Source organism: Leptonychotes weddellii, chromosome 4 (assembly GCF_054177405.1).
Source record: "Leptonychotes weddellii isolate Sample4059 chromosome 4, ASM5417740v2, whole genome shotgun sequence".
NCBI classification, from domain to species: Eukaryota; Metazoa; Chordata; class Mammalia; order Carnivora; family Phocidae; genus Leptonychotes; species Leptonychotes weddellii.
This window is the reverse complement of record NC_138372.1, coordinates 146043789-146055747: the sequence shown is the minus strand read 5'-3', so window position 1 is coordinate 146055747 and position 11959 is coordinate 146043789. Positions and strand designations below refer to the sequence as shown.

Genomic DNA, 11959 nt, shown 5'->3' with positions numbered 1-11959 from the left:
AGAAAATTGTCTTGGCAAAGAAATAGTATGTCAACAAAATAAAATAGCTGGTTAAAAAACATAAAACTCAGTGGATAGACCCAACACCAGAATGGAGGAGACACAGCAAAAAATCTGTGAACTTGAAAATAGAACAACAGAAAGACTGAAAATAAAATGAACAGAGCCGCAAGGACCAGTGGAACTGTAGCAGAAGTTCTAAGATTTGTGTGATTGGAGTCCTAGAAGAAGGGAAAGAGGATGTTTTTACACAAATTATTCAAAAGACTAATGACTGACAATTTGCCAAATATGGCAAAACACTTAAACCTACAGATTCAAGAAGCTAAGCAAACGCAAGAATAAATTCAAAGGAATCCACACTAAGATACAGCATATCAAACTTTTGAAAACTAATGACAAAGAAAAAAATCTAGAAAGCAGTGAGAGAGAAATGACACCTTACCTATAAGGGGAATATAATTCAAATGACAGGGGATTTCTCATTAAAACCCATGAAGGCCAGAGGAAGTGGCACAACATTTTTAAAGTGTCAACTCAGAATCCTATAGCAAGCAAAAATATCCTTCAGGATTAAGAGGAAATCAAGACATTCTCACAAGTTAAACTAAGGGATTTTTCCCCCTGTGGACCTACCCTAGAAAATGGTTAAATAAAACTCTCTAAACAGAAAAGATACAATATAATAAGGAAAGTTGAAACTTGAGGAAAGAAAAAAGTATGGTAAACAAATTTATGGTTAAATGCAGTAGATGTTCCTTCTCTTCTTGAGTTGTTTAAGTTTTGTTTGACTGTTGAAGCAAAAGTAATAACATTTCTTGGTGTGGTTGCAAATGTATATAGAGGAAGTATTAAAAATATTTATATTATAAATGGAAAGGGCAAACTGACATAAAGGGATTAATGTTTCTATACTTCCTTGAACTGGTAAAACAGCACCAGTGGACAGTGTATATATGTAATGCAATCACTATAAAAGCTATACAAAGTGTCAAAGAGAAATTGCCCTAGACACTGGTTAAAAATGACAAGGAAGGGTTTTTTCAAGACTCTTCCAATACGGAGAGAAACTAATTCAGTAAGGGAGATAAACTGATTCCATTCATGTCGAAACAAAAAATAAGGGAGCTTTTAAGCAATTGTGTGAGCTAGTAGGAAAGTACTGCAGGTTGTTAGGGAGACACACAGAAGAAAGGAACAAAACAGACAACCAAGAAACATTTCCATACAAATGCCCCTAACAGATTTTTGGCAAAAGTGTAAAAAAAAAAAAAACTCAATAGAAGCAAGGTAACCTTTTCAACAAGTGCCACTGAAGGGGTTAGACATCTGTAGATAAAAGAGTAGACATAAATCTAAAATTTTATACAAAAATTGGATAACAGACTGAATATAAATGTAAAATGCGATATGAGCAGTATACAAATTTTAGAAAGAAAACACAGAAGCAAAACACCTGTATTTGGGACTTAGACTTTACAACAAAAACACAATCTATAAAGGGAAAAAAATGCATGCATTGGACATCATAAAAATTAAAAATTTTGCCGTGTGAAGGACCCTTTTAAGAAGATGAAAAGACAAGCAATACACTGGAATAAAGTATTGATAGTCAAGTGTTTGACAAAAGACTAGTATCTAAAATGTGTAATGAAGTCTCAAAAATCAACAGTGAAAATAGAGAAAAAACTACAATGATGGCAATATTTTTTTGTTAACAGCAGTTCCCCTAGTGAGTGTTGATACTTTGGGTCTAAGTGAAGAAAAAAGAGGGAAAAAAAGGAGATTAAAGAAAGAAGAAAAAACCCCACAAACAAACCAATTAGAAGATAAGCATAGCCATGAAGAGAATTTTCACCAAAAAGAACATATTGGTGTTAAAAAAGCACATGAAAAATTGTTCAACAGCATTAGCCATTAAGCCATTAACCACAATTGGATACCACTACACACCTCTCAGAATGGTTTAATTAAATCCTTGGGATAACATCAAATGTTGGCAAGGATGTGGAGAAACAAGATCACTCATATATTGCTGGTGAGAATGTAAAATTGTGCAGCTACTATGGAAAATAATTTGAGAGTTTGCCTTTAAAAAATCAATGTTAATGATAATATAATAATAATGATAATAACAAGTTACTACTATATGACTTAACAATTGTACTCCTGGGCATTTATTCCAGAGAGAAGAAAATTAGGCTTACACAAAAACTTGCCCATGAACATTTATAGCAGCTTTATTTGTAATAGCCAAAAACTTAAATCAACCCAGATGTCCTTTGACAGGTGAATGATAAACACACTATGGTACATCCATACCATGAAATACTGTTTAGCAATTGTTATGGGCTCAGCCATATCCCTCCCACAATAATATGCCGAAGCCCTAAACCCCAGTACTTCAGAATGCACCCATATTTGGAGATAGTTCCTTTAAAGACATGAGTAACGTAAGTTAGACTATTAGAGTGGGCCCTAGTCCAATCTGACTGGCCTCTTTATGAGATGAGGAAATTTGGACAAATAAAGAGACAGTAGAGAAAAGACCACGTGAAGGCACAGATAAGGCAGCCATCTGCAAGCAAAGGGAAGAGACCTCAGAAGAAACCAAATCCACTGATGATATGTTTGGTAGAAAAATAATTTTAAAATTAGAATTATTTATGGAACTATACTATTCGTCAAATGTGTTGGCAGAAGTAATTAAGTGATTTGGTTGGGAAGATTTACTTCCCATGACAGTTTCTGAGAAGTACATGATTTCAGCAGTACCAAAGAGTAAACAGAGAAAGAAGAGAAGCTCAGGTCCAGGAAACTGTTTCTAAACCAGAAGAGAAGCGAGGGGGAGTTCCAGATTTCAGACGTGTGGTGTGTTTAGAGAGGTTCCAGTCCTAACAGGAGCAGGAAGAGACAGGTCCTAGAGTTAAATAAAGGCCTGTGAGAAAAATGGAACTCAGTAGACCAAATCATATAATGAAAAGTTTGAGAAGAAAAAATTGATAAAGGTAAATAATATAAGTCAATTTGAAATTTTAGGGAGAAAAGAGCTGCAGTATTGAATAGTGTTTAAAAGCATGGGATATTGAGCTAGGCTGCTGACTTCAACTACTGGCTCTGCACTTATTAGCTATGAGAAATTAGGCAAGTTTTCTAAATTCCCTGTGTGTCAGTTTCCTCACATGTAAAAAATAAATAGTATTGATAAAAATAGTACTAGTCTACAGATTATTTTGAAGATGAAATAAGTTCATCAATTTGTAGCATATTGAAAAATGGCTGGCATAAAGCAAGGGCTAAATAAATTTAGCATTACAGTTATAGGGACTGTTGATTATACAAGAAAAGAAATGACTGTGCAATAAATTATGAATTATATTTTAATTTTAAAATTTAGAATTTTAAATTTAAATTTTAAACTTTATCATTCTATGGATAAGCATGCAAGAATATTCATGGTCTTCCATGTTTTATCTGCAAATAAATATAATAGACATAGTGAAGTTCAGGACCATTGTAGATAGTTTTCATTCTATAATTGTTTAAAATAGAGTCCACTCTAAAAAATGTCTCTTGAGTTTCAAATTTGAAGATGGCATTTTTTTTTTTTTTTGAGCCCAACGTGGGGCCTGAACCCAAGATCCCGAGATCAGGACCTGAGCTGAGATCAAGAGTTGGACACTTAGCTGACTGAGCCACCACACACCCTTGAAGATGACTTTTGACTTTTATCTCTGCATCCTTAGTTCCCCCCACATTCTTTAAATTTCACTTTTAGTAATCTGTGTTTTTCCTCTTATGCAAATAAAGCAAACAGACCTAAATTTGAAGAAAATACTGTCATAAACATCAACAATGTAAAAGTAAATAGATATAAAACAGTGAAATATTATTATACATTGAAGGATAAAGATTACAAGTAGAATTAATAAAAGTAGAGGTCTTAAAATATCATTATATTGTTCACATTCTATTAGAGAAAAATTAAATATTATGATTTGAAAATATAATAGATATTATCAAAAGCACCCTTGAGAGAAAAAAAGTGGAAGAAAAATAGAGTGCATAGGGGAGGGAAAAGGTAAATTTGTTGGGATAAATAATATTAAATTTTAAATAATATAATATAGAAATTTGTCTGAATATGAGGGGTGAGTGAAGTTATCCATTAATGAAATGGTAATATTGAAAATAATATCCAAATTTGCAAGTGGAAATAAGAGAATGATTAGAAATTTTATCAATCTAGAAAATGTACAGAGAAAGTGTAACAGTAAGCTAAATTAATTATTCAAAATAAAGATTAAAAGGATGAAGACAGATGTGGCAATCATTATTTAAAGTGTGAATAAAATAAACCTTTCTTTCATTTATTTATTTTTTTAAGATTTTATTTATTTATTTGTCAGAGAGAGACACAGCGAGAGAGGGAACACAAGCAGGGGGAGTGGGAGAGGGAGAAGCAGGCTTCCCGCCGAGCAGGGAGCCCAATGCGGGGCTCTATCCCAGGACCCTAGGATCATGACATGAGCCGAAGGCAGACGCCTATCAACTGAGCCACCCAGGCGCCCCTAAACTTTTCTTTTCTTTTTTTTTTTAATAAAGTTTTTTTTTTTTTTTTTTTTATTCATGAGAGACAGCGAGAGAGAAAGGCTGAGGGAGAAGCAGGCTCCCAAGGAGCAGGGAGCCCGATGCGGGACTCGATCCCAGGACCCTGAGATCATGACCTGAGCCGAAGGCAGACGCTTAACCATCTGAGCCACCCAGGCGCCCTAAACTTTTCTTTTTAAAAAAGATTGTCAGGTAGGGTTAAGAGAACCATATAGAACTTTATTAAATTTATAACCAACAAAAACAATAACAATGACTGTACTCATGAGGAAAGACATACTAAAAGAGTGAACTAAGAAGTAATAGACAAATGCAAAGGAAAGGAAAATAGAAGTGGCAATATTAATTTTGGACCAGATGGAATGCAATGTTAATAGCAAATAATATGATTAAAATTATAAAGCCATTCAAGGCACACTTCACAAATAACATAAATCATCAAATTCTATGTGTAAGCAATATAGCAATTTAATATGTAAAAAAAACTACTAGAAATGCAAGGGGACCCTAATTAAAAAGAGATGTAATAAAACAAAAAAAAATGTGAGAGCATGAAGGATATTTAAAAACTATATACCAGGAACTAATTAATATGATTGCATACGAAGCTTTACTGTACAAGAGATATGTGTGTGCATGTGTGAATGTATGAGTATCTTTGAAATATTTTCAAAATTAGTCATGCATCAACTGTTGTAATACAATTCAATTAGAGATAACTTTTTTTTTAAAGATTTTATTTATTTATTTGACAGAGAGAGAATGAGAGAGAGAGCACATGAGAGCGGGGCGGGTCAGAGGGAGAAGCAGACTCCCTGCCGAGCAGGGAGCCCAATGCGGGACTCGATCCAGGGACTCCAGGATCATGACCCCAGCCGAAGGCAGTTGCTTAACCAACTGAGCCACCCAGGCGCCCCTAGAGATAACTTTTAATTACAACAATTGTGGTTGCATGAAATGTATTCAGCCTTATTATGTTACACATTCATTTTATTTTTTGGCATTATATGATCAAATTTTCTTTAAAGTAGTAGATAAATCTTTGTACCCTAGATCCAGGAAGGAATAAAATAGTCTTTGGGGCTGCAGGTATGAAGCTATCAATGCACTGAGTTTTCTTTCAAAAAATATGTATTCAATTATTCTGAAATTTTTGAAAGGTAATAGGATTTTTAAATAAAGTCTAATTTATCAATATACTAATAGTGAAAATCTTAATTGGATTAATTGAAAAGAACTGAAATTCCTACCACCACAATGGATAAAACAGTAAATCTAGGGTATTATATAGTGTGTAAGTAGAAGCATAAATCACTGAAAGATTCATTTATTTTGAAAAGAAAAAAGAATGGGGGGAAATAATACTTTTGGGATATAGTGTCCAATTGAGAGAAAAAGCCAGTATTGCCAAGATTCCTATGTGAGACTTAACTGTTCAAGGCATGATTAGTAAAAGCAAAGCTTGAACTGAGGGGATAAAGGTGAGTGTAGAAAAGTGAAAGAAATCGCAGGAGGTTGTGCTGCAAACAATTGCTCAGAAATAGCAAAGCACCAAATAAATGGTAATGAGATTATAGGCTCAAAAATTAAAGAAAAAAGATAAACTGGAGAGAGTTGAAAGAATTTGGAACAAAGAAGCTTTATTCTCATAGTTGAACCTGAGAAATGTGACACCTTTCTATTCATTATTAAAAAGCCAAAGATTTGTAGAATCTTTATTGAAATTTGAGATTCTCTGCATTATTTTTAGAAATGTCTTGTTTTCCACAAATGATTCTAAATAAAAAGGCAGCTTACATTAACATCTATCTAAGGATATTTTTCTTATTTCATATAAAAGAGAGGCCAATATAATTGCTTCCATGGCATTGATTAAATTAACCATGAAAATATAACTATTCAGCTGTATTTAATTAACAGTGAACTCTCCATATTCTCCAGTAAAGCTAATTGTGCTAAGTAAGAATAACAATATAAAGGATGAAATAATGTAAGAAACATTTAAACTGCAAGTTTATAAGTCAATAAAACCCCACAGAGATAACCAGACAGGTATAGCAAGTACAGACGTTAGATAGTATGAAGCTGGAAATAAATGAGCGTCTGATTCATGAGAGTGACTCCAGTTGATTATCAGACCAGAAACTCTCAAATGCCTCCCAAAATTTATCAATATTTTCCCTTTTCTTTTTTTTTTTTAAAGATTTTATTTATTTATTTGAGAGAGAAAGACACAGCAAGAGAGGGAACACAAACGGGGAGTGGGAGAGGGAGAAGCAGACTCCCTGCCGAGCAGGGAGCCCGATGCGGGACTCGATCCTGGGACTCCAGGATCATGACCTGAGCCGAAGGCAGTCGCTTAACCAACTGAGCCACCCAGGCGCCCATATTTTCCCTTTTCTATAAATGATTTAGAGTTATATGAAATGCAATGTAATCATGCTTTAGTCATTAACCTTTAATCTCTTATGTGTTACACTGTCCACTGAACTTTTATTTCTATTTAAATAGGGTAAAGTTGACAAAGGAGGAAAAGGATATAGATATAAAGGTGTCATTCTTTAGTTGATCAGTGTCTATTGTGAATCAATGCTGTGGCATTATTAATCAATTAGTAATCAAATTTAGGATGAAGATGTGGTTAGATGTGGCATTACCATGCTTCCATTTCTTCAACCCATTGTTTAAATCAAGTATCACTAAAATATTTGATCATCAAATGGATAACTGGAAGTAATTTTAAGGTTCACTGTATGGCCAAGTGTTCAGACATGTTGCTTGAGATCCTAGGCATTCAGAAGCTCAATTACATTGCACACAAAATCAGCATGGGGAAGAATGCTGTATATGTTTATATCATTGCTTTTTGTTATTTCAACTTTTTACTCCTTTTCTCTAATAGGTTTACACAAGTATACCCTTTGCAAGATGACTTAGCTCCCTCTAGAGTGAAACATAGCTCTTCTCTTATTGATATTAAATTCAGCTATGCTATATGTTTTCAAAAATAGAGTGCTAGAGGATACGACACAGGCAGAGGCGGTAATGTTTTTCATAGTTTCGCTTGGCTTCTCGTGCTTCTTTGTGCTATGAAAAGAGCATGCTAATTTCTAGTCCCAGAATGTATGATTTGTTAACCAATGCCGGAAATAACGTTCCCACCCAACTAGCCTGTATGTAAGAAAGAAAATACGTGTTTTTAGCCCGAGATATGAGTTAAACTATGCCTCAGAAATGTGACTAATATTCTGGATATGTCTTTGAGGCTGTTTTTAGATGAGACTAACATTAACATTTGAATCAGCAGACTGAGCAAAGACGATTGCCCTCCTTCACGTGAGTGGCCCTCATCCAAACAGTTGAAGTGCTGAATAGACAAAAGGCTAACCCTCCTGAGAATAAGAGGAAACTCTTCTTCCTGACTGCTTTGAGCTAGGACATTGGTTCTATTTGGCTTTTGAACCTGAACTGAAAGAAACATCAGCTCTTCTTGGGGCACGAGCCTGCCCACTTTTGGACTGCAACTTATACCATCAACTCTTCTGGTTCTCAGGCCTTTGGTCTTGGACTGGAACTATAGACATTGACTCTCCAGGGTCTCCAGCTGGCCAGCTGCAAACTTTGGGATTTCTCAAACTCCATAATAATGTGAACCAAATTCTTATAATAAAGCTCTTGCTATATGTAAATCTGTTTTAGTGAGGGTTCTCTAGAGAAACAGAACCAATATTATATATATCATATATGATATATATCATCTCTTCATATATATGAAGAGATTTGTTATAGGAATTGGCTTATGCACTTATGGAGACTGAGAAGTCCCATGATTTGCCATGTGCAAGCTGCAGAAACATGAAAACTGGTGGTGTAAATTCAGTTTAAGAGCCAATGGTGTAAGTCCCTTTTTGAGTCCAAAGGTCTGAAAGTAGGGTGGGGGGCCAATAACGCAGTTCCTGGTTCAAGTCCAAATGCCCAAGAATTGGGAGCGTTGATGTTGAAGGACATTGGATGATGCCCACCTGCTTTGGTGAGGGTGTTCTTTACTCAGGCTAATAATTCAAATACTTATCTTTTCCAGAAACACTCTCATAGACACAACTAGAAAAAAATGCTTTACCAGCTATTTGGCCATCCCTTAGCCCAATTAGGGCATATAGAATTATCTATCTATCTACCCATCTATCTGTGTCCTATTGTTTCTATTTCTCTGGAGAACTCTGACTAATATAGAGACTTTACTAATTTATAAGCTATAGAAAATAGTTTGGCTGGATGGTCAGGAACTTAGAAGGAATATAATTGGAAAATTGGTGACAAGGAAATTTAGGGAAGAAGTATGTGGATAGACATCTCTGAATGGACAAAAACACAAAAATATTTGTGTTGAATAATTGTTCATCAAAGGATGATGACAAGGATCAGAGTTTTGCATGGGTTCAGCAACATAAATTTCCACTCATCAGGGCTGACCTGGCTAGAGCCACGGCTGAGTGCCCAACGTGTCAACAGTAGAAACCAACAATGATTTCCTAATACGGCATCATACTCCAGGGTAATAAACCAGCTATCTGGTAGTAGGTTGATTATATTGGACTGCTTCCACCATAGAGGGGCCAGCCCTTTGTTCTTACTGAAATAGTCTAGGTATAGATTTACTTTTTCTTCATGAAATCCTTTGCCAAAACTGCCATCTGTGGACTTACAGAATGTCTTATTCATGGTTGTAGTATTCTACACATTAGTTCTGATCAAGGAACTCACTTCACAACAAATGAAGTATGGCAGTGGACCGATGTTCATGGAATTCATTGATCTCACCATGTTCTTCATTTTCCTGGAGTAGCTGGCTTGATAGAACAGCCTTTTGAAGACTCAGTTACAGTACTTCCTAGGTTAGGTGGCGGTATCTTACAAGGCAGAGGCAATGTCCTCCAGGAGGCTGTATATAAGTCAGCATCCAACACATGGTGCTATTTCTTCCACAATTTATGGCTCTGGGAATCAAGGAGTGGAAATTATTGTGGCATCCCCTGCTATTACCCCAGTGATCCACTAGCAAATTTTTGCTTCATGTCTCCATGACCTTATTATGTTCTACCTGTCTAGAGGACAAATCTATCAGATGTTCTACTTGTCTACTTGTCTAGAGGAATCTATCTATTTCTTCCAGAGGAAGGAATACTTCCATAAGGACACAAAATAATGATTCCATCATACTGGAAGTTAAACCACCCAGCTGCTTTGGATTCATCACGCATTTTACTTCAATAGGCAAAAAATGGAGTTTTGAGACAGATCCACACACACAGTGAAGGTCATGTGAAGAGAAGCAAATGTTGGAGTGATGCTACCACGAGCCAAGGAATATCTGTAGCAACCAGAAGCTACACAAGACCAGGAACAGATTTCTCAAAAAAACCATTGGTTTTTAAGCCACCTTGTTTGTGGTAAATACTATAGAAGCTACAGGAAACTAATGTATTTATTAAAGATATTTGATTGGTTTAGTTTTTTGGTAAGTTTGTTATATCAGAGGTTTAAAATGCATAAAATGATACTCAAATATGTACATCTAAAATGTCATTTAAATAATTAAAGGAATGCTATTAACTAAGTTATGAAAGCATCCTTGATAGTGATTATTATAACTAATTGAATTTTAAAATGTCTGAATCTTGAATTCAAAAGAATTGTCTTTATTAAATTATTGATGAATTGAATACTCATTTTTTAAGTAACATCAAATTTTCCTCTTTGTGGCCCTCTTAACAGCCTCAAGTAACAAACAAACAAAAAAATCTAACATTCACATAGAACAGTCTACTGTTCTCTTTGCTGCAGAGGAAAGTACATGATGCAAGATAAGCCGATTGCCGAGCTATCCCTCTAGATATAGTAATGTTGCAAACACTTAGGGATTTGACATGAGTCAAATTATGCCAGATAAATCAGTCTTCTACTGAATTTTCCAAATTAAAAAGAGGCATACGCTCTTTTCCTTTGAATTCAGAGTTATGAGGATGAGTAATACTCATAATGAATGAGGGCAGTTAAGTACAATTCATATAAAAGAACTAGGGATAGTTAGTCAACTCACAAACAGAAAAGAGAAACAGTTCAGTGCAACCAAATCCAGATTCTATTTGAATCACTCAATTCAGGCAATCCTAGAACCTATTCTAGATCTTTATTTTTTTTAATTATTAAATCCTTTTTATTAGTTAAATTTAGTTGATTTGTTTGTGGTACTTCTAACCAAATTTCTTCATTAAACATCTGGAATGAACATTGGATTCGTGGTTAGCAGGAATTCTATGACATTTTTTCCCAAATGACCATGTTGTTTTCCAGACTGAAAAATAGACTCTGTAAGTCTACTTGCTCTGCAAAAGAAACAAAGCTGAAAGTTATTTCTTGAAGCCATGAGAAAAAGATATTCCAATAAGAACAAACCTAGATGTATACATTAAATGTGTTTCTTCACCAATTCCATGAGTTCTAACAGGCTGAAACCATAATATGTATAAAATGAGGAGTATAAATCCTTTGTATGGTAAAAGGGAAATTACCAGTAAAATGCTATGCTAATTTAACTCTATGATTATACAATAATTTAAGTTTTAAGAAAAACCCTTATGTTCATATGATTTCATATAACTGAAGCCTTCCCTCTAAAACATTGATAATATGCTAAACATGTCCATTTTACAGATCTAATTTTATCTTTGCTTTTGTACTGCAATTTACACATTTTCTATTCCATGACTACATTTGTTAATGTTTTCTTAAAAAGTAAAATTAAGGGGTTGACTTTAGGAAGCACAGATACAAGTTTAACAAGAATCATTGACTTTAATTTTTTTTCGGTCTAGATGCAAAATCAATTATTACTGTGGGCCTTTAAATGCTGCCATTATCTAAATTATTTCTGAGAAAAATGTCAGTTTTAGGATAATATATTTTGAAACTGTTTATGCTCATTAAGGACAGTATATAGAAGTAATTAGTCACATTTTAATTTTTCATCATCTTAATTGTGGAAATCTGGTTGGTTTGTATGCTGAATTTATGAATGAAATACCATTCCATTTGGCTCCTCTTGAAAATTTTGGATTAAGCTATTAAATTACATAGAATGGCTTAATTTCCTAGTATATAATTAGATCACTTTAGCAAAGCTCCTCTTCAAGAAAAAACATTTAATGTAATACTTTTAAATATAATCGATCAGATATAATAGCATATTCCAAAATCTTTTCTACTCCATTAGGATAAACAGACAGAGATGTTAAGAGCCAAAAGCTTGAATGATCTGTGTGGCCATTATATAATGAGATCAGCCATT

General features: G+C 34.4%; 1 non-coding gene across 1 annotated transcript; it reads left to right on the top strand.

Moving 5' to 3' along the window:
• Positions 1 to 1689: 1689 nt before the first annotated feature.
• On the top strand, positions 1690 to 1761 carry LOC115943196 (small nucleolar RNA SNORD56). The gene has a single exon (XR_004077811.1). It is a non-coding gene; the product is annotated as a small nucleolar RNA SNORD56 (small nucleolar RNA).
• The last annotated feature ends 10198 nt before the right edge of the window (positions 1762 to 11959 follow it).